This window comes from Rana temporaria, chromosome 6, assembly GCF_905171775.1.
Source record: "Rana temporaria chromosome 6, aRanTem1.1, whole genome shotgun sequence".
NCBI classification, from domain to species: domain Eukaryota; kingdom Metazoa; phylum Chordata; class Amphibia; order Anura; family Ranidae; genus Rana; species Rana temporaria.
This window is the reverse complement of record NC_053494.1, coordinates 118,631,789-118,659,278: the sequence shown is the minus strand read 5'-3', so window position 1 is coordinate 118,659,278 and position 27,490 is coordinate 118,631,789. Positions and strand designations below refer to the sequence as shown.

Here is a 27,490-nt window from a genome sequence, read left to right as displayed (position 1 = left end):
GAGAGAGAAAGCTGTGCTGCTTCTCTCAGGCACATCGCTGTATCGAGGTTGGGCTCAAATAAGTAAATGGGGGGGCTGTACATAGAATGTGTTTTGCCTTAATGCAGAGAATGCATCAAGGGGGAAAAAAAAATACGTACAACCACTGTTAAAATATAGCTGTACGGATAAAATTACAAGCTAACTAGTTATCCGCCCTCAACTGTATTCCTTTAGATGGATAGATAATTATGGCGTTTTTATAAAGTGTAATTACATTTGTGTTTACTTTATACAGTTTCTTAATTACTGCCAGTATTGAAGCAGTAAGGTCAGTTACAGAAAACAAATACATCTTTATGCAGCATTCATAACAAACATTGTTCCATCGACCAGTCAGCCTGCTTGTGTAACTGAAATCACAAGCTAAGCTTTTTTTATTTTTAATATATATTTATAATATATATAATTTAAATAAATACTGCTTGCTGAAAATATCAGATCAAGAATACTTTAATTGCCAATTTAGGTTTAATAATGTATTTTATAACTGATCAGGCAGCAATACAAGAGCCCTGGTGCCCAACTTGTGGCCCTTCAATTCTCTGTGCTGTCCTTGGACCCCAGCAATTTGAGAAATTAATGGTAAAGGGGTAATGCCAGTGCAGTACTAGTCTCAGTCTTTCGCTGTCTAATGCAGAATGCCTTTAGTCTCTAACCAAACCTGTAGCGTGCCCACAGTTTCGCCATAATTTCTTCTAGTATGTCTACAGTCTGAAGGTGGCACTAGCATTGCATATACTGGACCTCATGTGCAGCGCTTTGGAGATGTTAGGGGCTAGTCGTGACCCCCGATACTTTTTTTTTAATTGTTATAAACCATGTTTTTGACACATTTCTTCCCCCGTAGACATGTATTTCTACATCTGACTTCAGCAGTCGATGGAACTCATCTGTTGTACACTACAAGTCCTACGCTTTAGGCAGGACCTTGATAGCCAGCAAACTATTTTTTTTAGGGTGTAGTTTTTCCATCACTCCAGTAATTATGGATCAATGAGTAGAGATTTCCAGAGTTTTCTGATCTCTGGTTTATGTCACTCAATGTATTTCAAGTTTTCAGAACGTAAACGGCAACATCAGTCATCAATCGGAGAAAGGCTTGTCCCAGGCAGTCAGCCATGTAAAAGCTATGTTTATCTTAAAAATTGAAAATAATTGAAATGAAGGCTCAGAATGCATACAGGAAGCAGAGTCTACCTGCTGAATACTCCAGTTTGTTAGGCATTGCTGAATATAACCAGCACACATTTCTTGATTTTCTAGGTGATCTAAGGGGAAGTGCGTCTTTTGACTACTCAGATGTAGTGTCGGCTTTCTCTCAGCCAATAGCTGGCTTTACAGGCTGAACTAGGAAAAAGTTGAAGTCCGAGGGCTGAGCTCTTTTGAGGTATCCTCAGATGGGCGCCCCCCCCCTTCCAAATTCAAGATGTCTAGGAGGAATAATTACTGTGTGGTGAGAGGATTCTCTCGAGGATGGGCCAGGAAGAGTTAACTTCTCTGGAGGAGATTGAGCTAATTTCTGCAATGGAACTGCTGTTGTTGGTTCCGCTATGTATCCCCCTGCCCATCTTTGGGTAGGACAGCTTACCTGTTAACCCTCTGACTCTGTCTGTTGCATAGACTCTAAAACAGCTTTTGCAGACCAATTGTCTGGTAATAGGATGCTTGCATGGTATCCTGATCTGGTTGGGGCCTGCATAGATAGGTTTGTTTATGTCGCCTTGATGTCCACTTGGACTTCTGGCTTACAAGGCTAAAATACATAAATGTACCAGCATAAGTGCTCTCTTTTTATTTGTATTTATTTTTTCTCACTTGGTCAATGGTCCATACCTTAAATGTTAGAGAGGGTCTTGTTCAGGTGGCATACTGCTTATGTTGGGCAACAGACAGAAAAAGGAGTTAGCGACTGGTATTTCAGCTGGAGCAAGGAAAAGGTATTCCTGAGTAAAGAAAAAAAGAAATTGCATTTACCATTGGCCAAAAACTGGACCCCTCCAGGGGCTCCCCGCATAGGCAACCTCCTCAGATGACAACATGCTGCAATGCTGAAAGCCACCAGTAATAAACAATGGAGAGGGGAGGGGCATCTGTAGAAGATACAACCCTCTAAAAAATGATTTTGACAAACAAGGGCAAAATATGTACTCGGGTACTCAGAAAAGCCAGTGAGAGATGCGGGCCACCCACTATAGAAACCAGGAATGAAGGTACAATATCACAAGGAGGGGAAGGTGGTGGGGGAGGAAGACAGCGAAAAAGAGAGGAAGAATGGAGGACAGGAAAAATGGAAGGCTAAGTAAAAATTGATATAGCTGCTTTCTCTGAGCAAATGCCAGTAAATAAATGCAGATATGAGCTCTTAGTTGAGAGAATTGCTGTCTTAAAAGATCCACAGAAGAGACTCCCTATCTTATCGGCGCATTTAGCTGCCCAAGAATAGGGATTGCACCTGGGAGATGTTTGACGTTTGAAGCTGCCGACTGCAGAGGTAAGGGACGTTCGACCACCATTAACTGACCATAAGGTATGAGGTAAAAAAGGAGAATGCTGGGACTGCACTAATCCTTTTATTTTATAATATTCACTGGTCCCGAGGGAGGAGCTAAGGCGGAGCTTGTCACTGGTATGCTGCCATGGAGGCACCAGGAAAAAGTTTTGCCCATAGTTCTACTTTAAGATATATTGTGAAAGGGCTAACATGCGCCCTCATGGACGGGCCGCCACTGCTGAACAGATAGCTAGAAGCAATGATTGATTGACATTTTTCTAACAGGCTGATTGTTCAGAAGTTGATCTTTCGAATTTCGATCAACTTCTGAACAACCATCCTGCCTATAGATGTATTGAAAATTCTGGTCCATCAATGGCTGGCTTAAAGCGGGGGTTCACCCTATAAAAAATTTTTTTTCTTCTAGCATAAAATTTGGCATAGTAGCGCGAGCTACAGTATGCCTGTCTTAATTTTTTTTATCCCCGTACTCACTGTGTAATCGTACATAGAAGATTCCGACTGCCCACGGGGAATGGGCGTTCCAATCCAGACGGAAGGTGATTGACGGCCGGCTATGATAAAAAGTTCTGCAGGGTGAAACACCGCTTTAAGTAAATCCTATAGAAAACATGTGGTCTGCTCCACATGGCTGTTATCCATGCCGTACTTTAGATTTCAGAGAACTAGGAAGAAGGTTTTGCAAACAATTGTTTCCTTCTCTTTATTGTACAGCAAGTAAGATAAGAGAGAGCGCTGCCAGTATGTTGTACAGCTGTTGCAGTATGACATAATTGGTGTGTTTAACCACTTAAGGACCAGCCCATGTACATATACGTCCACAATATGGCACGTACAGGCACATGGGCGTATAGGTACGTCCTCGCCTATTAGCGGGTGGGGGGTCCGATCGGGACCCCCCCCGCTACATGCGGAGGTCGGGTCCGCTCGGGGAGCGATCCGGGACCACGGCGCGGCTATTTGTTTATAGCCGCTCCGTCGCGATCGCTCCCCGGAGCTGAAGAACGAGGAGAGCCGTGTGTAAACACGGCTTCCCCGTCCTTCACTATGGCGGCGCATCGATCGCGTCATTCCCTTTATAGGGAAGACACGATCGATGACGTCATTCCTACAGCCACACCCCCAAACAGTTGTAAACACATACTAGGTGCACCCTAACTCCTACAGCGCCACCTGTGGTTAACTCCCAAACTGCAACTGTCATTTTCACAATAAAGAATGCAATTTAAATGCATTTTTTGCTGTGAAAATGACAATGGTCCCAAAAATGTGTCAAAATTGTCCGAAGTGTCCGCCATAATGTCGCAGTCACGAAAAAAATTGCTGATCGCCGCCATTAGTAGTAAAAAAAAAATAAAAAATAAAAATGCAATAAAACTATCCCCTATTTTGTAAACACTATAAATTTTGCGCAAACCAATCGATAAACGCTTATTGCGATTTTTTTTACTAAAAATAGGTAGAAGAATACGTATCGGCCTAAACTGAGGAAAAAAAATGTTTTTATATATGTTTTTGGGGGATATTTATTACAGCAAAAAGTAAAAAATATTGCTTTTTTTTCAAAATTGTCGCTCTATTTTTGTTTATAGCGCAAAAACTAAAAACCGCAGATGTGATCAAATACCACCAAAAGAAAGCTCTATTTGTGGGGAAAAAAGGACGCCAATTTTGTTTGGGAGCCACGTCGCACGACCGCGCAATTGTCTGTTAAAGCGACGCAGTCCCGAACTGTAAAAACACCTTGGGTCTTTAGGCTGCATATTGGTCCGGGGCTTAAGTGGTTAACCAAGGAGTAATTATGTGCTTCCTGTGTTCCCCAGCCCCCCCCCCCCCCTCCTCCTCACCAGTCATGATTAGTCAGCGTATAGTCAGGGATATATCCTTCATAGTGAACACCGAGCACCACTCCTTCTCCCCTGCAGAATGAAGCATATATATTACTAAAAATATGTGCAATCCTGTAAGGACTCCTGAAATATGATCTTTTCTATCATTTCTGCTGAAACTTAGCCTTTAGTATGGAATACATTTTTACTGCTTTGAACCCATTTTAAGGTACAAGGGAACTTTCTATGATTCGCTACCCATAGATGGACAGATCCCTGTGATCTTTAAAGTCTGTCTGCTATAGGGAGGTTTGGATAGGTATAGGGAGGTTTGGATAGGTATAGTAACTGGCTGCAATTAGTTAATGCACCTTTCGCATTGCTCTTTGGCATATTGTTTAAAGTGGATGTAAACCCACTCTCATCCTTTTTAAACCACTGCCATAGTGCTGATCTATAAGGATATACATGCCTCCTGCATGTATCCTTACCTGTCAAATGTCTCCCCTCTGTCTGTTATAAGAACTGAAAAACTGCAGATTCTGTGGGTGGGTCTGTTGTCTGGAGCTCTGTGGGTGGAGTTGTAATGTCAGTAGTCTCCCCGTCCACCTCTACACTCCCCTTGTCAACATGCATTTTCTCTTGTGTATTTCTTACACTGAATATTGCTATGATCACTAACATCCAGTCAAAATTCAGAAAAATAACCACATGACTTCAGAAAAGGAGTGGGGGTGGGAATTAAAACACAATGCCTGTTTGAAGCTATTGCATGAGATATTTAAATAAGCTGTCATTCACATCAAGGGGGCGGAACAAACTAAGGTTTTTCACTGAACAATAAGAGGATTTCTCAGAGCTGGATATACTCTGTGTGGCAAGACTGGGCACAGATGATGGGAAACCTTATACTGTACATTGTGACATCAAAAAAATAAAACATTTTGGGTTTAATTCCACTTTAAGGTTGGCAATAGACCTGAGTGATTGGTTGAACGTACATTTGAGTGTTCCTGTTTACAGTATTGGAGGAGGACACACACAGATAAGACTGGTTTATCATGGTGCAGATGATTGTGATTGAGGATTACTTACCTATACTCACTTTGTACTTCAGAAATGCTTGTTCAGGACTATCTGGTGCTCCCCTTGTAGATATGATCATTGGCTGATTGTGCTCTAATGTCTATTGGTATTTGTGTAAAGGATTAGCATTTATTTAGTCCAGTATTTCTTTTAGTATAAATTGTATTCCATTGAAACAAACACTTTAATCACCATGTACAAAGAAAATGCCACTATTGTGTGTAACTTCCCTCTTGTACTAATCTTAGCTGAGCCCTCTTATGTTCTGTGCGTTTTTAATTCTGCTCCAGCCCCCTAGGCTATTTTTACATTGCTGTGAGAACAGCTATATGCTGTATAAATAAGAGCCCTCAAATCTCTTTCATGTAGATTAACAATATGAATATTGCAGATGCTTGTATTTGATGACGTGGCAAGGTTAGAAAAGCTATAAATGTTTGATAATTCTTAATACTTGCCTTTGTCTCCCTCAATTTTCAATGAAGTCATCTGAAGCATTTCTTTCCATATTTCATCTGTGCATCAGAACAGGAGTTTTCTATCTTCTGTGCATGCCTAGAAACTAGAGCAGCTGCAGAGTTCTCCAGGGAGCCGAAAGAGAACATTATTTAAAATAAGGTAGATCTCTTCCTGCATGTTCACATATAAAAGGGTCAGCGGTGAGTGTGGGGATGAAGAATAATGGAGAGCAATACCTTTTACTGCTTCAGAGATAAAACACAAATCCATGAAGGTAATTATATAGTGAAGACCACAGATAAATGGATATTGTGCTTTTGCATCATTTCAGAAATCTTCCTTGCAGCTTCATCAATTTTTTCTGTGTTTTTAATGGTGGGTCAAAGTTTTGAATGATGCAAAGAACTAAAGGTATATGTGATCCTTTATAAAGAGATGGCCATTGTGGATTTATATACAGGTGAATTGTTGAGAATAGGTTTGTCGACTTTGTGTGTCAAGTACTGATTCACATATATTTTTTTATGTGTGTAAACGTGTTAGGATTTATGGAATGCTTAAAGCGGTAGTTCACCCTCTCGTACTTGATGTTACCATCGAGACAGGCATTGTAGCGCGAGCTACAGTATGCCTGTCCCGATTTTTTTAACCCCGTACTCACCTCGTAGTCGTCCATCGTAGATTTCGGCTCCCGCGGGGAATGGGCGTGCCTATGGAGAGGGAGGATGATTGACGGCCGGCCCTGGCACGTCACTCTCCCCGAAGACAGCCGGAGTAGGTCTCGGCTCTTCACGGCGCGTGCGCACAGGCTATGCGCACGCGTCGTGAAGACCAAGCCTATTTCGGCTATTTCCGGAGAAGCGTGACGCGCCAGAGCCGGCCGTCAATCATCCTCCGTCTCCAGAGGCACGCCCATTCCCCGGTATCTTCGATGGACGACTACAAGGTGAGTATGGGGGGAAAAAATTCGGGACAGGCATACTGTAGCTCGCGCTACAATGCCTGATTTAAAGGTAAAATAAATTATTTATTTTTTTTCCCCGTCGATAGGGTGAACCCCCGCTTTAACAAATTATTCAACTTCATTGAAAGCACAATATATTTAACAGTTGCATTTTAAACAGATGGGGATGCTATAATTGCATAGGTTGTTATGTTTGAATTACCATATTTGCCGGCGTATAAGACAACTGGGCGTATAAGACGACCCCCTAATTTCCTAGGAAAAATTTTGGTTTTGGGATATACTCACTGTATAAGACTACCCCCTTCCTACTAGTCTTTCTGGAAGCTGAGGGGTAGCCAGAACCGCTGACAGAAACAGGCTTTTTTCAAATCTCGCTGTGCCATCACTTGCCCCCACTGTGCCATCACTTGCCCCCACTGTGCCATCACTTGCCCCCACTGTGCCATCACTTGCCCCCACTGTGCCATCACTTGCCCCCACTGTGCCATCACTTGCCCCCACTGTGCCATCACTTGCCCCCACTGTGCCATCACTGTGCCAACAGTGACATCACTGTGCCATCACTTACGTTTTGCTGATTCTGACTTCCAGGCCGGTGACAGTCTCCGTCTGCTGCGAGTGTCCATGATTTGAAAGCCGCGCCTTCTCCTCAGACTGTCCTGTGATAGGCGAAACACAAATTTTCCCCGCAGCGCCTCTGTTCTGTGTTCCGCCTATCACGGACGTCCTCTCGTCCGAGGATGAGAAGGCATCTGTGATAGGAGGAACACAGAACAGAGGCGCTGCTGGGAAGATTTGTGTTCCGCCTATCACAGGACACTCTGAGGAGAAGGAGCGGCTTTTAAATCATGGACGCTCGCAGCAGACGGAGACTGTCACCGGCGTATAAGACGACCCCCGACTTTGGATGCATTTTTTTGCATTCAAAAAGTCTTCTACGCCGGAAAATGCGGTAACAGTATTTTCCTCTGGGTGCTTGGGTTTCTTCCCACAAACCCAAAGATTACTATTAAGACAATTATCAGTTACCGGTTGTCGAACTGCACATCCCAGCATGATCTGCTTGCCTCAGGTTATAACAAATTTGACAGAGCTTGCAGAGACTTGTAGTTTAGTTTAATGGCAGTTACAGACTTACTGGGAGTATAATAAGCATCTACCTTATTTAATGAATATATCTGACTGAAAAAGGGACACTGAAATTTATGTTTGTATAGGATTAGACACTGACATGAATGGTTATATGCATTTTGTTATGTGCTGCAGTATGTCAGCGCTATATTAAAATTTAAAATAAAGTACTTCTCTTAAAGTACTTCTCCACTTGACCTCCAGGCCTTTCACACTTTTTGTTTTACATGTGATCATCTGTGTGTGTTTGCCAAAGAATTTCTTAGAACCCCAAACATAAAAAATATATATATATATATATATATATATATATATATATATATATATATATATATATATATTAGGGCTGTTACTGATTAAAATTTTTGTGTTCGATTAATTGTTTTTTTTTTTTATCAATTAATTGACTAATTTCGATTAATTATAACGCACATACAGATCCAACTACTTTTAGCTGATCTCCTTGCAGGCCGATTCCCAGTTCAGCTACCGACCACTGGAAAAATGGATAGCAGGATACAAAAAACACACAGGCAGCGCTCAATGGGAATAGCATTAAAACTTTTATAGTCTTCAAGTAGGTAACAAAATAAATATTGCACTGGAGATAAAATCGATGTAGCTACATAAACTGTAAAATTAGTGCGAGTAATACCAAATGGTAGCAAAAGCAGTCATAAAAACATGTAGCTAAGTATGATACTGGTATACAAATGTGTACAACGATGCCACTCCTGAATCCAGATGAGGAGGGGTTAACATCAGTCCGTCGGCATGTAGATGTCCCGTGAAGGGAACTATCCCAACTCATTACTTCCTGGTTACGCCGTTGTAGCCACGCCCTGGCGCGTTTCGTCACTTCCGACTTCGACAGAGAGCGTGGCTACCCGGCATCAATGCGAAGAATATAACATCCCCAGTCTGCTGCTATTGGCTTTAATTAACCCCTGCTGCTTTCTGAGGTGGTAATTTGTTTTCAAGGCTTTTTGTGATTCATCCTTCTGGTGAGTTTGAACCCCAGAGGGGGCGAGTGCCACTGTTGGTGAAGATTTGGAGTTGGTGGAGGGTGCACTACCCACTTTATCCTAGAAGCACTTACCACTTTAGAACTATTTCTGCCACGTCATCATTTTATTAATTTTATTTATATGTGAAGCTGGACACTTATCCAACAATAGCGCTGTTTACCAATAGATCATTTATTTTGATTTTAAAGCAGAGGCCCTACAGAATAAATTGGTGGGTTTTGCAAGTTTTTATGTTGCGCACTATTTGCTCAGCGTTTTTCAAATGCAATTTTTTTGTAAATACATAACCCAAGTTTTGATAAATTATAAAAGATGTTACGTTGAGTAAATAGATACCAATCATGAAATGCTTTAAAATTGTGCATGCCCATGCAACGGGGCAAAATCTATGTATATTTTAATATTCGTAGGTGGCGCTTTAAAAGCCTTTTACAGGTTACCACTTTAGATTTACACAGGAGGCCTGATGCTAGAATTACTGCCCATGATCTGTTGTTCGCGGTGGTCCCTCGCATATGTTGGACGATTGATGTTTGTGTGCCGTGGGACCTACACATTTTTTCGTCTTTTGTGCGTGGGGATGGGAGCACTTTAAAAAAAATGTTTAACTTTTATTGCTGTCACATAGAATGTAAACATACCTTGTGACAGCAATAGGCATGTGACAGGTACTCTTTATGGAGAGACTGGGATCTTAAAAATGATGTAAGGTCATCACCACCGGGTTACGGTGCGGTCTTTGTTCAGCTTGGTGATCAGCTGGCGAAAGTGCTGGCTTTTCGATCTGGACTCCCGGTGGAAATGGGATATCCTGGTAAAGCGATGGGGGAGGGGGAGCCACTAATTGGCTGCTAGGATTGCTTTTACAAGCGACTGCCAGCTTGAAAAAAGGGACTGGAGTGATGCAGCTGCAGGCATCAATCCCATATAACCAGTTGAAATCTAGCAACACATGAGTACGTCACTGGTCGACAAGTGGTTTCATTTGGGTGGTTGCTTATAGGTTAAAATCGGGAACTGTATCGCAGATCTTTACCTCCTGGAGTTTTCCAACTCCATCTTCCATAATTTTTAAGTATTCCTGCTGTGTTTCCAATCATTTATTTTATGTTATTAAGAATGCTGTTTAGGGATCTTGAATTCCTTTGTCACCTTTTATAATGGCCAGAGTTGTGGGATAAAGCTGGAAATAAAGTGCGGCAATCTTGCCTACAGAATGTCTAATGCACCATGAACACCCTGCCTACAATAACCGCTCCCGCGGGAAACTGCAAAATGCAGCAAAAATGAGGAGAGGGAGGTTGAAGCTCACCTAACCGTGGCAGCTCCAGCAAAAAAAAACAAAAGCTCCTAAACTCAAGTTTAGGAGCTGCTAGTGTACATGAAGCCTAAGAAACATAACAGGCCAATAACTGATTCCACCTGTTGACATCCACCCTAAACTAAATGAACACGTTTAGGTAGACTTGGCCTTTAATCTAATGAGATTATAAATAAGTGTTTCTGAACAACGAAAACCTATTAAATTGGCTTAGAACCAGTCTTCTAGCATAATGGAAAGCAGAAAGGTCATTGAAAGTGTCTGTAGAAGGCAGTTGGCAAAAAACAAATGCAGGTGTTCACTGGTTTAAATAAAAGATCTGGACACCAGAAATCCAAGTGATAACATTAAAGAATTGTTCGCAAAAATTAAATAAAAAATGCAGTCTGTGCTACTCTGTTCACAGAAGGTCATACTGTATATTGGTTTTGTTTTCCAGGTCATGCCAGTCTTTTTAGATGTTTTAAAAATGATGGTCATACAACGTTGTCTTAAAGTGGAGGTTCACCCAAAAAATACATTTTTAACATTAGATTGAGGCTAATTTTACTAAGCAGAATCGGGTGTTTTTTTTTAAAAAATCAATGCAGTACTTACCGTTTTAGAGATCGATGTTCTCCACGTCTTCCGGGTATGGGCTGCGGCACTGGGCGTTCCTATTTGATTGACAGCCTTCCGACGGTCGCATACAGCGCGTCACGTGTTCCTGAAAGTAGCCAAACGTCGGGGCGCAGGCGCCGTATAGAGCCGCACCAACGTTCGGCAACTTGTGACGCGCTGTATGCGACCGTCGGAAGGCTGTCAATCAAATAGGAACGCCCAGTCCCGAAGATCATACCCGGAAGACACGGAGAACATCGATCTGATGTTCTCCAAAACGGTAAGTACTGCATTGATTTAAAAAAAAGCACCCGATTCAAAAAAAAGCACCCGATTCTGCTTAGTAAAATTAGCCTCAATCTAATGTTAAAAAAAAAAAAAATTGGGGTGAACTCCCGCTTTAAGAATCTAAAAATATCCATTTGCTATTTATTGTACAGTTGAGTAGATTCTGAAAAAATTGCACACCTGTTTAGCATCTAAATTTAACCAGTTCTCTACATGTTAAAGTGATTTGTAAAGTTTTATAAATAGGGTTGCATCGATACTAGTACTGGTGCCGATTAAGGATGAGCTCCGGCGTGTTCGCATAGAACACGTGCAGAGCCCGCCAGAAAGTGAGCACGGTGCTGTGCTAATCACAGCCAGGGAGACATTGTCCTGATGCTCGGCTGCAGGGATCGTGAAATGTCTCCCTGGCTGTTATTAGCGCAGCGCCGTGCACACTTCCTGGCGGGCTCTGCACGTGTTCTATGCGACCACACCGGAGCTCATCCTTAGTGCCGATAACAAGCATTGGCACTTGTACTTGTGCAAATGCTCCGATGTTTGACCCAATACTTGGGAAGCCTTAGAGATGATCGGTGTGGTGGAGAACTGATCTCCCTGTATAGCTTTTCTGACAGCCGCTGCTCCTCTGCGGCTGTCAAGGAGATTGGTGCTTGTAACTCCCCGCACCAATCACTTGTCCCTCTCTGTGCTCCCTGTGTCCTCCTTCGGGTTCCCCTCTGTGCTACCTGTGACTTCTGGGCCCCCCTTCGCCCTCTAAGGCTCTTTGTCATCCTGTGGTCCCCCCATGTCCTGGATCTGTCGGGATGGAGAGCGGAGGAAACAGCCAGTAAATATATAATTTGTCGACTCTTTCCTTTTTCCTCACTGACTCTGTCCATTCATAACTGTGTTCACGATGTCTGTTTATGAATGAACAGGAGCCTCTGTCTCCTGTCCATTCACCATCAGTGCAGAGAAAGAAACTGGGGAATCTCTAGACTAGACTAGTCCCCTTCCCTGTCTCAAAGCCCCCCAAACAGTGCTGATGATAAAAAAAAAAAAAACTTTGTAATAAATATTTCAAAGTTTAAAAAAACAATGCTGACACCGTCCACCCCTCCAAAGAGGAATTATTTAAAAAAAAAAAAAAAAGATAGGTGTGCCACTGTACATGACATAAAAAAAAAAGTATTGGTAATTGGTATCGCCGAGTGCTTAAAAAATAACGTATCTTGTACTTGGTTTTAAGAGTGGTATTGGTGTAACCCTATTTTATAAAAAATATATATTTAATAATAAAAAGGTTGTACATACCCCAAACTACTACTTCTTCTTCTTCTGGGGTCCCCCACCAGTTCTCTCTGCTCCTCCTCCCTTTTTAGTGCCTACATAGCAAGCTGTTAGCTTTGAGTTATTGGCAACCATTTTTTTCTGAAAGAAAACTAGTCATTCAGTGTTTACTGAATGATTGGTGACAGATACTTGCATGGTACAGATGGTCTGTGATTTGCCTTGTCTGTACCATGTGATCACTGTGACAAATCATAGATCATCACTATAGTACACAATGAACACCATGAATGAAAGCCACAGCGATCACATGTGGACACGATGGGTGACAGATCATGCCAGTGTCCGAACCATGACGCGATCTTTGGAAGACATTTGATGTCCTCCCAGGATTACAGGTCTCCTGCTCAGCCGTCGTATTACAATAGGCTGGGTGGGAAGGTGCTAATTACCATCCTCTAAATCATTTGTTACTATATTTTAATGTTCCTTAATACATTTCAGAGTATAAACCATTTAATATCACATTTAAGTTTGTACACAAAAATTGCGAAGGTGCCAAAAGTTGCAAAGGATGTGTTCGATATGAATTGTTTTAGTTAAATCTAGTAAAGTATTTTCGTGGTAAATCTCATATCGGTCATAAACATGCAGTAACTTATTATGCTGAGCACGACCGTTATTCATGTCATGGGGGAAAAAAACTACGTTTTTCTCGACGTGATTCCTCTCAAGCCTGCCTTGCATACACACGATCGTGATAAAAAAAATGCTCGAGCAAAGCGCGGTGACGTACAACGGCACTATAAAGGGGAAGTTCCATTCGAATGGCGCCACCCTTTGAGCTGAATATTCAAATTTTCCTTCTCATAATTTGCTTCTGAGCATGCATGTTTTTTCCCCCCGTCGTTAAAGCCTACACACGACCGTTTTTCACGACGAGAAAGAGGACGTGAAAAACGACGATAAAAAATAAAGCAGGTTCTAAATTTTTAATGGCCACTTTTCTCGTTGCCAAAAATGCTCTGGAGCCTACACACAACCTTTTTTTTCACGACCAATTAAAAAAATTGCATTTTTCTCGTCCTGAACAACGGTCGGGTGTACGTGCCATTGGTCCATTAAGGTGGATGAAAACCGCTGGACGTTTTTTTTTTTTTCTGGCCTGCGAGGCAAAGGCATAATGTGCTAGTATGCATCGCATACTAGCACATTATGTGAAACTTACCTGAATGACATTGCATCGCTGGAGACCGCTTCCATTCTCACCCGTCGTGCTTCCAGGTACGTGGACTCCAGCTCAGGCCAGAGCTGCAATGGCGTCACTCACGCGCATACGTGCAGGAGCCGGGTACGGGTATGCCGTTCCTTCAGAGCACATTCGCCGGTGATGCCACTGGCTGTATGTACAGTAAACATCTCCTAAACGGTGCACATTTAGGAGATATTTACGTTTCCTAAAGGTAAGCTTTATTATAGGCTGACCTATAGGAAATGTTCAAAGATGGAAGTTTATTTCCTCTTTAATAATGCAGTCAGTAGAGGCCCCTGTGTGGAGTGGATGGTTTGCTTCTTTATTGTATTGTATGTAAAAGTGAACTGTGGTAATAGAAAATTATATTCATTGAGCTGTTCCAAATTCGGTGGTGTTGCATGAAAACAGTAAAAATTTGCCTGGCCATAGGTCAATGTTTTACCAAATTTCTCACGCCACCACACCGCAAAGGTCAGTCTTGATAACTCTACCACAGCTGACATAGAGAGCAAGCAAAGTCCAAAGTTTTTTTCATTTTTTTGTGTAGAAAAAGGGATGCTCATCGACCCCTTTTTGATTTGGTGGAAAAATCTCTCCTATATGATAATTGGTGCTTCTGACACTCAAAAGTGTTCATAATTACTAACTTGTTAACCCCTGCCTGTCCTGTCTTCACTCTGTAGTTATAAGTGATGCTTTAATTTGTTGCATAGCTTGCAATTATTGGGCTGTGCTTGGCCACACTTGCTGTTAGCAGTAGTAATCATTACATCAAAACATTTTTGGGAGTAGTCACACTGTGCTTGGTGTCTGGATTAGAATTCTTTCCTAAAAGCTTTTTCCTTTAATGCAGAGTTTTTAATAGTCATTATCAGAAAACAAAGTTAAATATTATTATTCTGGGTACTAATGTTGTATTTGTTTTATCACCTATAGGGAGCAATTACCAAAGAATCAAAGAAAAAAACAAAAGGTCCACTGTTTATCTTTCCATGAGAAGACACTAAGGGCTTGAAGTCAACATCACACAAAGGTAAACTTTGCATTTAGACCTCAAAGCCTAACTCCATGTTTACTTTCACATTAACCACTTCAGCTCCGGGATTTACCCCCTTCATGACCAGGCCATTTTTTGCTATTTGGCACTGCGCAACTTAAACTGGCAATTGCACTGTCATGCAACACTGTACCCAAACAATATTTTATAATCTTTTTCACACAAATAAAGATTTATGTTGGTGGTATTTGCTTACCACTGGGTTTTTATTTTTTTTGCAATATGAAGAATTAAAAAAAAAAAGTTTTACGTTCTGCTATTAAAAAAAAAATATCCAATATTAAAAAAAAAAAAAAAAAAATCTTCATGCATCTTAGTCAAAATGTATCCTACATGTTTTTGATTAGAAAAAAATCCCAATAAGTGGTTATTGGTATGCGTGAAACTATGGTGTGTGCAGGACCGGCCCTATGATGGGACCGGGTGGTACCATGGGTACCAGGCAGCACTTTTAGGGGGGGCAGCATACTGATGCCCGCCAGCTCCACTACCCAAATAAAATTGATGTATTTTTTTCCCACATATAGAGCTTTCTTTTGGTGATATTTGATCACCTCTGCATTTTTTTATTTTTGTGCTATAAATATATATATTTTTTAACTTTTTGCTATAATAAATATCCCCAAAATTTAGAAAAATTAACTATTTTCTTCAGTTTAGACCAATATGTATTCTTCTACATATTTTTGGTACCAAAAAAAAAACACAATTAGCGTACATTGATTAGTTTGCGCAAAAGACATTGTGGCCGCCGGCAATTCACAGGTCCCTTTATACTCCTGGATACATGTATAGAGCCATAGCAGGTCCTTTTATACGCCTATATGCATGTATAGAGCCATGACAGGCCCTCTTTATACAACTATAGAGCCATGACAGGCCCTCGTTATACTCCTTTATACATTTATAGAGCCATGGCAGGTCCTCTTTATATTCCTTTACATGTAAAGAGTCTCGACAGGTCCTCTATATACATGTATAGAGCCATGACAGGTCCTCTTTATACTTCTTTATACATGTATAGAGACATGACAGGTCCTCTTTATACTTCTTTATACATGTATAGAGACATGACAGGTTCTCTTTATACATCTATAGAGCCATGACAGGCCCTCGTTATACTCCTTTATACATGTATAGAGCCATGTCAAGTACTCTTTATAGTCCTATATACATTTATAGAGCCATGACAGGTCCTCTTGATATTCCTTTACATGTAAAGAGTAATGACAGGTCCTCTATATACATGTATAGAGCCATGACAGGTCCTCTTTATACTCCTATACATGTATAGAGCAATGACAGGTCCTCTTTATACTCCTTTATACATGTATAGAGCCATGACGGGTCCCCTTTAGTTATCATGATATAAAATAATGAATGTGGGGGCCTTTTGGTTGGCATGATTTTTTTTCTGGGGGGGAGGGGCAGCATTTCATTCTTGGTCCCAGGCAGCACAATGTCTTGGGCCGGCACTGTGTGTGTGTGTGTGTGTGTGTGTGTGTGTGTGTGTGTGTCAGTGGCAGTTAGTCAGTTCCCCCCAGTGTTCGTTAGCATTAGATTGACCGCCACAGTATCACAGTCCGGCTATAAAAGTCACTGATCACCGCCATGAGTAGTATTACAAAAATAAAAAAAATCTGTATATATATATATATATATATATATATATATATATATATATATATATATAGTGTGTGTGTATATATATAGTGTGTGTGTGTGTATATATATATATATATATATATATAATATTGCAAAGTTCGGGGGACCAGCTTGATCGCAGGACACAGGCTTAAATCAAAACTGAGGTTTATTAACCACTTCCTTACTGGGCACTTAAACCCCTTCCTGACCAGAGGACTTTTTGCGATTCGGCACTGCGTCGCTTTAACTGACAATTGCGCGGTCGTGCGACGTGGCTCCCAAACAAAATTAATGTCCTTTTTTCCCCACAAATAGAGCTTTCTTTTGGTGGTATTTGATCACCTCTGCGGTTTTTATTTTTTGCGCTATAAACAAAAATAGAGCGACAATTTTGAAAAAAAAAAAAATTTTTTACTTGTTGCTATAATAAATAGCTCAATTTTTTTTTTACGTTTTTTTTTTATCCTCAGTCTAGGCCGATATGTATTCTACATATTTTTAGTAAAAAAAAAAAAATCGCAATAAGCGACTGGTTTGCGCAAAAGTTATAGCGCCTACAAAATAAGGGACAGAATTATTATTTTTTTTTTTTTATTTTTTACTAGTAATGGCGGCGATCTGCGATTTTTATTGGGATTGCGACGTTATGGCGGACACATCGGACACTTTTGACACATTTTTGGCGCCATTCACATTTATACTGCAATCAGTGCTATAAATATGCACTAATTACTGTATAAATGTGACTGGCAGGGAAGGGGTTAACACTAGGGGGTGAGGAAGGGGTTAAATGTGTACCCTAATTAGTGTTCTAACTGTGGGGGAAGGGGGGTGACTGGGGGGGTGACCGATCTGTGTCTCTATGTACAAGAGACACAGATCCGTCTCCTCTCTCCCCTGACAGCACCGCTGTCTGCGAGAGCCGGGAATGAGAGATGATCTCATATGTAAACATATGAGATCATCTCTCATTGGCCGCACAGATCGCCTAGGAAACGGCCGCTCCGATTGGCCGTTCACGGCGATCTGTGACTGGCTGTGTCCAAGGGACACGGCCAGCACAGCAGTTCCCCGCTGCGCGCGGGGAACGTGCAAAGGGGCGGCCGTAAAAAGACGGCCTGTTAGAGATTGGGAGCCGCGATGAGGCCGTACAAAGTCGTACGGCCGTCAGCAAGTGGTTAAACACAAATGGCTTCACAGCAGCAAAAAACAAAATAAATAATCAGTCTCACCGACTCGTAGAGCTCAGAACTGCTATCGCAGTTAAACAGTCCTTGCAGGTAAGTTCTCAGGTAGCAGGCTTCCAGACAGGACACTGCCAAGTGCTTTCACAGCTTTTCACAGCTTTTCCATGTCCACCATTCACCATGCATAGTCTCTACTACACTCCTCCACTCTCACCTACAACTTCCTGTCTTGCTTTTAAGCCACATCCTTGGACAGGTGCGTTAACCCTTTCTGTTCCCTTAAAGCGGGGATAAGCAATTAGCGGACCTCCAGCTGTTGCCAAACTACAAGTCCCATCATGCCTCTGCCTCTGGGTGTCATGCTTGATGCTGTCAGTCTCGCTATGCCTCATGGGACTTGTAGTTTGGCAACATCTGGAGGTCCGCTAATTGCTTATCCCTGCCTTAAAGGGACCACAGTCCAAACAGAGGGGAAATATAATGTCCTTCCAGGACCCAGCCATGGCGTCCTGTACTATTTATTTATTTATATATATATATATATATATATATATATATATATATATATATATATATATATATATATATATATATATATATATATATATACATGCATAATCTCTCTCTCTATATCCAGATTTTTTTATTTATTTTTGTAATACTACTCATGGCGGTGGGTGATCAGTGACTTTTATAGCCGAACTGTGATACTGTGGCGGTCAATCTAATTCTAACGAACACTGGGGGGAACTGACTAACTGCCACTGACATCACCAGTGATGGTGATCAGTGATAATACTATACACTGTATGGGAAGTGGTTAAATATGTGTGTACAATGTGCTGCTTTTACGAACTGATCTCTTAAGTTTCTGATTCCTGCTTTTGCAGTTTGTTCCCTTCCTACACAGCTTTGTGTTTGCCAAATCGGCAGGTCCTGGCCATGAATCATTGGTCAAGACTTGCTGTCAGACTCCCGCTATATACAATCACAGCGGCAGCCGGGTGGGAGGCACGCATGCGCATGCCCAATACCCCGGAAGTAGGTGGCGATATACTGGTACGGGTGCCTAAAGTGGCTGCTCGCCCGCAGTACATGGTGGGCGGCAAGCAGTTAAATAATTTTTGTGCCAAGCTGGCCCAAACAAACTATTTCTGTTACTAATAGATGCTCTAGCTGTTAGCATTGTATAAACTGTATGCAGTGTTGGCTACATATAGTATAAAACACTGTTGTATTACAGTGTTTCATCAAATTAGGTGACCCGTCAGAATGTGAAGCGGAAGATTTGTTTCATCGCCTCCATCTTGCTACACTCTGCACTCCTCCACAGTAAGGATACACTGAGAAGGGGCAAACGGACATCTTGTTGCACCCTTTGGAGTTTAGCACTTTACATGTTTTTTTAACAGTAAACGGAGTTTATATAGTGAAATACAGTAGCTAGGACTCCGTCTTACTGTTTAAATTTTGAAATTTTATAGTCTGCGGCAAGCCTGCTCTTCTGTCAGATTAGCAAACCTGTGAGAAGTTGGCTGCTTTTAAAATTCAACATCTAAACATTCACATGGAGTTCTAAGGACTGTACTTCACTATATAACCTCAGTTTACTGTTATAAATCAGTGTAAAATGCAAAACTTCGATGGGTGTAACAAGATGTCCGCTTGCCCCCTTCTCAGTGTATCCTTACTGTGGAGGAGTGCGGGGTGTAGCAAGATGGTGGCGACAAACCGTCACTTCCGTTACACATTCTGAAGTGTCGCCTAATCTGACGAAACACTGGCAATGATATGGGAACTTCCCATCTACTGCTGGAACAAAATCTAGTCAGGCTGAGCTCTCACAGGAAGACTTGCGTTTTATTGGTGAATACCAAACTTTCTCAGATTGCCTGAGTTTGAGGGGCAGGTGGGTGAAATTATCTTTTCCTCAGCCAATCAGAGGAAGCCTTTTATTCATTGATAAAACCCAAGGTTTCCTGTGAATGGCTAAGCAGTGTCACCTTGGCCCAAACAATCTATTTAAAGTAAATATGGAGTTAGGCTTTAAGTGCTGAAACAGAAATTGGTTTGACTACTCACTAAGGTTAGAAATATTTTTCTCATTCCCTGCTGTTGACTTTTTTGTATGGACAATGCGTGCAGTTGTCCATCAGTTGACTTGCAGACAAACAATTTTTATGGGAAAAACAAGCATTTAAAATAAAAATAAAAAAAAAAAGTTTAATTTTCCAAATGATCCTCCAGGACAGTTGTTTGATATGATTGGCTCTGCCTTCAACTGAAAACACAAACCAGAAAGAGATAAAAAAAATGTCACTCCCTCCCCGTCACTCCCTCCCCTTCATTCTCGGTTTTTGCGTTGGATGTGCACTTCCATCATGGTACATGGTCAATGTACATCTTAGACAGGTGAAAGGCAACTAGGTAGAGTTATATAATCCCTTAAATTAGGTGGGGGTCAGGTTGGGGTACACTTTCTCCTGATATCTGCTATCCCTAGCGATCAGGAAGATCATCCAGGACCAAGGTAGCCATGGTAGCCCAATGGGTTAATAAAGGAGCTGGGTCTCTACTCCTGAAGTCTCTGGCAGTCTGTTCTCCCTGGATTCTACAGAATTGTCAGAATTTATTATCACAGGGACTGGTGTTCCATCTGAATTCTTATTTTCTACCTGATGGTCTGAAGGCAGAGAGTGGGATTCTCGAGAAAAGAGGATGTTCAGAATGAGGATTACTACCCTTCTCCTTGGCCATAATGGTGAATAGCCGTATAGTGAAACTATGCAAAAACGTTTGGCAGATGTTTTATTTCTGACAAAAATTTGAGATTTCTCCTCAGGGTCGAAGGAGGACATGTGCTTTGTGGGGAGAAGTCTTTAAGACTGTGGTGGGGTCCTGTAGCCATGCTTTCGGGACGCGCTTCCATTTGGAAATTTTATCCCCAGCCAGGACTTGTCCTTCGGAAGGAAGGTGTTGCAGCCATTACTCCCCCCCCCCCCCCCAAGTATGTTTAATTTTTTTATTTTCTCAAGTAGCTGTCCTGGAAGATGATTTGGGAAACTATGGTTGCACCTACCGTGTTTACAGGAACCTGCCAGGGTGGCATCCATATTCCCACCCAGTTGTTGTGTTTGGTTTAAAGTGACAGTGTTCAAAATTGTTGCATTTTTACCTAAAAAAATCCCCTTTGTGTACATTTGTGGAGGTTCTTTACTTACAATTGAGGATGTGGGGGAGTGAGGGGCATTTTTATTCTCTGGTTTGAGTCGGACTTGATCCTCTCTCAAGTAGCTGTTCATCCAAGTATGGTTTCTGTAAATCTCCCTTTTTTTACATATTTTTTTTTCCTTTTAGGACAAGTTGTATTTTTAATGTTCTCTAAATTAAAATAGAAAATCAAAAATTTTGTAAATTTTGAAGAGCTAAGAATAATATGAGCTTCTAAGATCCCTTTTATAAAGCTCCTCCCCAGTTGACTAGCATGCATATTATAAAGCGCTTGTGGAAATTGAATAGATTAGTATTAAATTGTTACACTTGGGATTATCTGGGAAAAGTCTGATTATTTTACACCCTGTGTATATTTTGGTATTTTCCATTCTTGCACTGAAACCACAGTTGGATTATAATTGCAACCAGAAATTACACAATATGCCACAGAAGCCAGAGAGAAGTGCTATTAATATCCAGCAATAAACATTACTCTTGGCAGAGTGCTGGTTAGGGACGTGGGCAGAATAGTAATATTAATAATCTGAGGTGCGAGTGAAAAGTTGTATTCAAAGTGCATACACCATCAACTCCTTTTTGCTGGCTTTAAGAGACTGAAACGGCTATGACCAATTGATCAAACATTGTCTGTGTGTATTTCCATGATTTTTTTTTTCCTGCGGAATAAAATGACTCAATGTGGAACTTGTAGATCCTCAAAGCTGCTTCCCCCCCCCAAACATGTTTTTATCACTGACCTGACTGTTTTATGCACAGAGCGACTCTGTAATGTAATAAAAACAAATACTTGCTGTTGTGCCTACCCTCAATGGTTAAAGTAGGCTGTGCCTATTTTTTTTACTTTTAATGTAGGGCTGACATGTCAGTGAGTGAGGTCTTTATAGGTTTGGGTAGCGTCTTTTGAAAGGAATGCTTCTACATCTGCTGAAATGTGTACAATAACTGGGCTTATACCTGCCTACATATTTCTTGGTTGTAGTACTATAGTCATCCAAAGTCATTTTTTTCAGTTATAAACCAAGTAGTGGCGTTTCTGGTTATGGCATCAAAATGCTTTTTACAGACAAGACTGGTTTGTCACCCATAGTATTTGATCCAGTTCTTTTATTCTCTTATGCAGAAAGACCGGATTGAAGGACCAGATTGCTATAAACAACAAGAAGCCCCTTTAGTCTATCTGACCTGTAGATTCTGCTAAAGGTCCTTATTTATCCTATTGGGTGACATAGCATATGATATTGTAGTATAGAAGAGGAGTAGTCTCTATTTCAAAAGTGAATCACAGATGTCATTGGAAGCCTTTCCACATGTTTGCAGGGCTGTCTTAATGAGAGGGCACACCTGGGCACTGCCCAGGGGCCCCAGCTGCATGGGGGGCCCTGCACTTTCCCCAAAGCAGCTGGTCCTTGAGCCTTCGTAGCCCTGAAATTGGGGACCCAATGATGGCACTGAGAGAGTGATGGATACACAGGGGAGGCAGGCTGGCAGCGGTGTGCCGTGCTGTGCAGAACAATACCTTTTATTTTACAGCCAACAGGGAGGGGCAGGGCCGGAGTGCCAGTGATGCTCTGCCCCCGCCCCATGCAGCTTGAATGCTTGGGACGTAAAGGCTGCGGAGTAGGAGCTGGATTGGGAGCTGCTGATTTGCCAGAACTGAGAGCCCATCTGCAGAAGTAGCATTGTGGATGGTGTCATGGAGAGCCCAGCTGTCCAGCACTGTTTGCCCTGAAAGGCTTAAAATGCCCAGAGGGATGCTCTCCCATCTGCCCCTCCTTCTGCCTGCTTGATTGGTATAGGTGAGTGCATTGTCGGAGGTGGGCACAGAGCCAAAAGTTTACACTGTATCCCCAATGGTAAAAGGGCTAGCACATGGATGGAATAAGGGTGCTGGGGCATATCAAGGGTGTATTGGGGGAAAAACAATGCTGAGGGGGGGGGGGGGGGATCTGGCATGTATAGGGGGTAGCAATGCTTGGGGTAGCTTGGGTGGCTATAGTGCTAGAGGTATCAGTGGGGTCACAATACAAGGGATATCTTATGGTATATGGTTACAGTGCTGGGCGGAATATTTAGGGTGTAGAGGAGTTAGAGTGCTGGGTGGATTTCTGGGATGTAGAGGGGTCAGAATGCTGGGGGGGTATCTGGCAATATAGAGGGGTCAGAGTGCTGGGGGGATATTTGGGATGTAGAGGGCCAGAGTGCTGGGTAGGCATTATTCTAGCAGATATATTGTATGTACAGGACAGCTTTGTTACTTTATGTATGTAGTATTATCCCACTGTTTCTTTGCTGTACAGAATGATTGTTCATGTAGTAATAAGGAGCTCCACCCAAAAGGGGAAGCTCCGCTTGTCTGCCTCCTACCTACTTGATGTCTGTTTACCTGCGCTGTCTCCATTGTAGGGGCCCCAGAGCATTACTTTGCCCAGGAGCCTATGATGCTATTAAGACGGCCCTGCATGTGTGGGAAACCTAAATGTGTGCTTTTAGGGAATCTGTTTGTCCCCAAACGTATTCCCTAACTAACTAAGGACTAACCAGTAGATTGAAGAATGTTTATAGTCTTTAGAACCCTGGTACCCAACCTGTGGCCCATTAGTATCTGATGTGAGGTCCTCGGACCTCAGCAGTCTGTAGTGGGAATGTTGATTAGGGTAATTGCATTGATTGCTACTCGCATCATCTAACATGTTCCCAGTTTCATATTGTCTTCTGCAGCAATATCTCCAGCCCAAAATTTTGCATGTCCACACACTCTCTGACCCTCATTTCATCTATTAGGTTTTCAGTTTGTAACATTCCTTTCAAGAATTACATATAGTGAACTTTGTGAGGCCCTTTAGTGATGTAAGGGGCCGCATTTGAGGCCCCCTTGAGCTCATAAGTTGACAACCACTGCATTAGAAGCTTGTAGGGAAGTGTGTATGTTCTAACACACACACACACACACACACACCCTTGTCAATGTTGTCTGTGGACAACATGAAGTCCAAGGTGAACAATAACATATAAGTGTAGAGGTACCCAATGCTTCAGACAAAATAGATCGGTCTGCTTCCTTGTAGCTCAAATGCTCATGATTTTCATGCAACATATGCTCTTTTAAGACACACTGTTGGCATGCTATAGTCGTGCTTGTTTACTAAGGAATGTTAATGTCCTGGTATACAAGGAGTTAAAAGAAGCTCAATGAGACTGCTGCAGTTCTTAAGTTAAATAGAAAAAAAAGTGTTTGGAAACTGGGCTGTATTATACTTTATTCAAACAAATTGGGATGCTGTGTAAAATCATGATATAAACCAGAATGCAATGATTTGCAAAACTCATAAACCTATTTTATACACAATAGGAAGTAGAAAAGCTATCAAATATTAAAACGAAAGTGTATCATTTTATTAATAAAAAAAAAAAGAAAAAAAAAAAGGTAATTTTAAGACTGATAGCAGCAACACGTCTCAAAGTTAGGACAGGCCAACAAAAACGCTGGCAAAGCAAGTGGCAGAGCTGGAAGAACATTTTGCAACCTAATTAGATTATTTTTCAACAGGTCAATAACCTGATTGGATATAAAAACTACATCTTATGCCTTGTACACACGATCGGAATTTCCGATAAAAAAAGTCAGACGGAATTTTTTTATCGGATATTTTCCGAACGTGTGTATGCCCTATCTGACTTTTTCCGATGGAATTAGAGAACGGAAATTCCGTTTATCTGTGTGGAACTTCGACGAAGAAAAAAAAACACCAAGTATTCGTTCGCTTCTGCGCACAAACTCGTCAGGACGGGGCGTTTTAAAAAAATGTTGACATCACTTCGGCCTGCTATGCTATGGGGACGGGTGGGGGCCATCTTGCCCTCACTCGTATTCCTGTCGAACAGGAGAGGGGACCCGATCGCCTCCGCCGACGGCTCCGGTAAGCGGCAGGGGGCGCGGGAGAGCAGTGGGACGGGGGGGTCCCTCTCCTGCCGGTGATAACGGTCATCTCGCAGCAAATCTGATGCGGAGACCACTGTTATCGTTTACATAACCGCTCACTGAAAAGATGGATATCTCGGTTGTGGCAGCATTTAAAACGGTCTGTTGCAATGTGGAAAACTGTTTTGTAGTCAGACAAATTTTGACTTTGAATTTTTTTTTCTTTGCCAACCCATGGTTCTCTGGACTAACGAGGTGAGGGACCTTCCGGCTTGTTATCAGTGCTCAGTTCAAAAGCCTGCACATCTTATGGTATGGAGTGCATTTGTGCATCTGGAAAGGTACAATCCGTGCTGAAAGATGTCCAGGGTTTAGACTAGCAAATGCTCCCATTCAGACGACATCATTTTCAGCATATTTCAGCAGGACGATGCTAAACCACATACTGCATCTATGACAGCAGCAAGGCTTAGTAACAGAAGAGTCCAGGTGCTTAATTGGCCTTTCACCAGTTGAAAACATTTGGTGAAAAAAAAAAATTACGACAAAGACGACCCAGGGCTGTTGAAAAGTTTGAATCCTATATTGGGCAAGAATGGGACAACATTTATTTTCCAAAACATCAGCAACTGTTCTCCTAAATTCCCATAGTGTTAAAAGAAGAGGGGATCTTATTTTTATCTTATAAAAAAAATTTATGTTTTGTTTTCTGTTGTAAATAAAACAGTTTGAGGTTTGGAGATCATTGCATTCTGTTTTTATGTAGACTTTTTTTTTTTTTTGGGAGGGTTTGGGGTTGCAAAATAAAAACCATATAAAAAAGAAAAAGTAAACGCTCCCCTGATGTCCCTGTACATACCCAAATGCCTAAGTATGCCACACACATACATCACAAGCTTCGGAATGAGAGCAATAATTCTAAGGCCACGATTTACTGTTAAAGGGTAACGGCACCTTTGTGGCAAAAAATATTGCAAATAAAAGAATTGTATAGCATATACATATTGCAGCATATACAATTGTAACACAAGCCATGTTGTAATTTAATGTTTAAAAACGACCTTTCCTTTTTCAATCTGCAGCGTTGTTGGGCTTCATGTTTACTTGCAACGCCTAAACCTGAGTTTAAAAGCTTTTGGCATTTTATTTTTTCTTGCCAAAGCTCCTAAACTCAAATCCATAAAAGCCTCTGTGTCAATGTGCACATATAAGCTTTTACCAGAGTTTAGGAGCTTCTTTGGTTAGGTGAGCTTCAACCTCCCTCTCCTGAGCATGGAAGAATCATGTTCAGGATAGAAACATTTTAACCGCTGGCCATGGGAAAACGCAAAATGCAGCAATAACACATTTTCTGGTTTCTGTTTTTTCTGGTTTCTCGTGGTGGCGGTCAGGGTAGGTACATGTAGCCTTACACTTATTTTGTTTACTTCGGCCCCCGCCCTGTCAGTCTTGTACCCATGTGCCCCTGATTCAGTGAAATCCTGGCTATGTAGCTTCCTCTGCACTACAAGTTTGTCAGATGTCATAGTATTCGCCGCTGCGCCTGCACATTCACAGTGCAATTTCTATTCAGTTCTGTGGAGAGAGTGCCTGCATCTTCTCATGCCGATGGACCAATCTCATATCTAGGGCACAAGGATCTGCCTGCCAGACAACCACTCTGAGTGTAAAATGGAGTAATGACCAATTTACTATAGTTTGTAAATGTTGTTTGTGATTTTTTTTTTTTATTTCCCTTCTAGAGAAGCGGAGAGGGTAATTTTTGTGATCGCATTATTTGGGGTCAAACTAAATATTTTCTCGTCATAATGGATAATTAAAAAGTCAGTCACAATAGAACAATCAGTTTGTAGCAGCAGTTAGCTGTGTACATGAAAGAACATGTGAGGACAGGTAGAGAATGCTGCTCTCCCAGTATAGCTGCTATCTCTCATTCACTGCCCTAGGGCTGTGTAATTTTGTGTTTTTACATTTATCATTGCCTTTGGCTGTATTTCACTTATGCTTGCATTGCTGTAAGACTCTTCTGTTAACAGTTTCACTGCTGACAGACACCCAGAACAAATCAGGTAGCACCTTTTCATTTTGTTCATTGCTGCAGTTTTTATATAACTATTTTCAATCACATATTGCTAAATGCAAAACTGCTTTCTTTTTCCTTTTTTTGGTAAGGAAGTGTTGAAATCGCGAACTAAAGCCAAACACTGCTTTACTCGCATTCCTTACCAGTTGCTGATACACACTTCTTTGTCTGACGTCATAAAAATATTGCCACTGCTTCTTCACTGGCTTTGTTATGAGAATTTAAAGTGCACCTGTGACTGTTCTACAAAAGGGCTGCTGTGGGCTCAGCGAGGAGGGCAGAGTTTGGCCTACAACATATGCTGGCTTTTCAGTTCTCAGACTCCTTTTCAGGACTACTCCAGATTATGAAGGCAAAAGCAGTTTCAGCAAGAATGCTATGTACAAAGTTGATTACCACGATTAAAAAAGTAAACCTTAATCCCGGTAAATTTTGTAAATGCAAAATAATTTAATTAAACTGGACTGTATCTGAATCACTTGTAAGCTTTTTAGTAAAAAGGAAACAAGAAGGCCTTTTGCTATACTAGCACATCTAGGGTTAATTCCAGCGTTTCCCGCTTCTCACTTTGTG

The 27,490-nt window shown here is 41.6% G+C and overlaps 1 protein-coding gene across 6 annotated transcripts in view; it reads left to right on the top strand.

The window, feature by feature from the left end:
* The window catches only part of RAPH1 (Ras association (RalGDS/AF-6) and pleckstrin homology domains 1), a 257,678-nt gene that overhangs the window by 70,974 nt on the left and 159,214 nt on the right, over positions 1-27,490 (top strand). For all 6 annotated transcript variants that reach the window (XM_040357282.1, XM_040357279.1, XM_040357283.1 and 3 more), the window contains exon 2: positions 14,727-14,823. The gene's annotated coding sequence lies outside the window, so the exon portion shown is untranslated. The remainder of the gene's footprint in view (positions 1-14,726; positions 14,824-27,490) is intronic.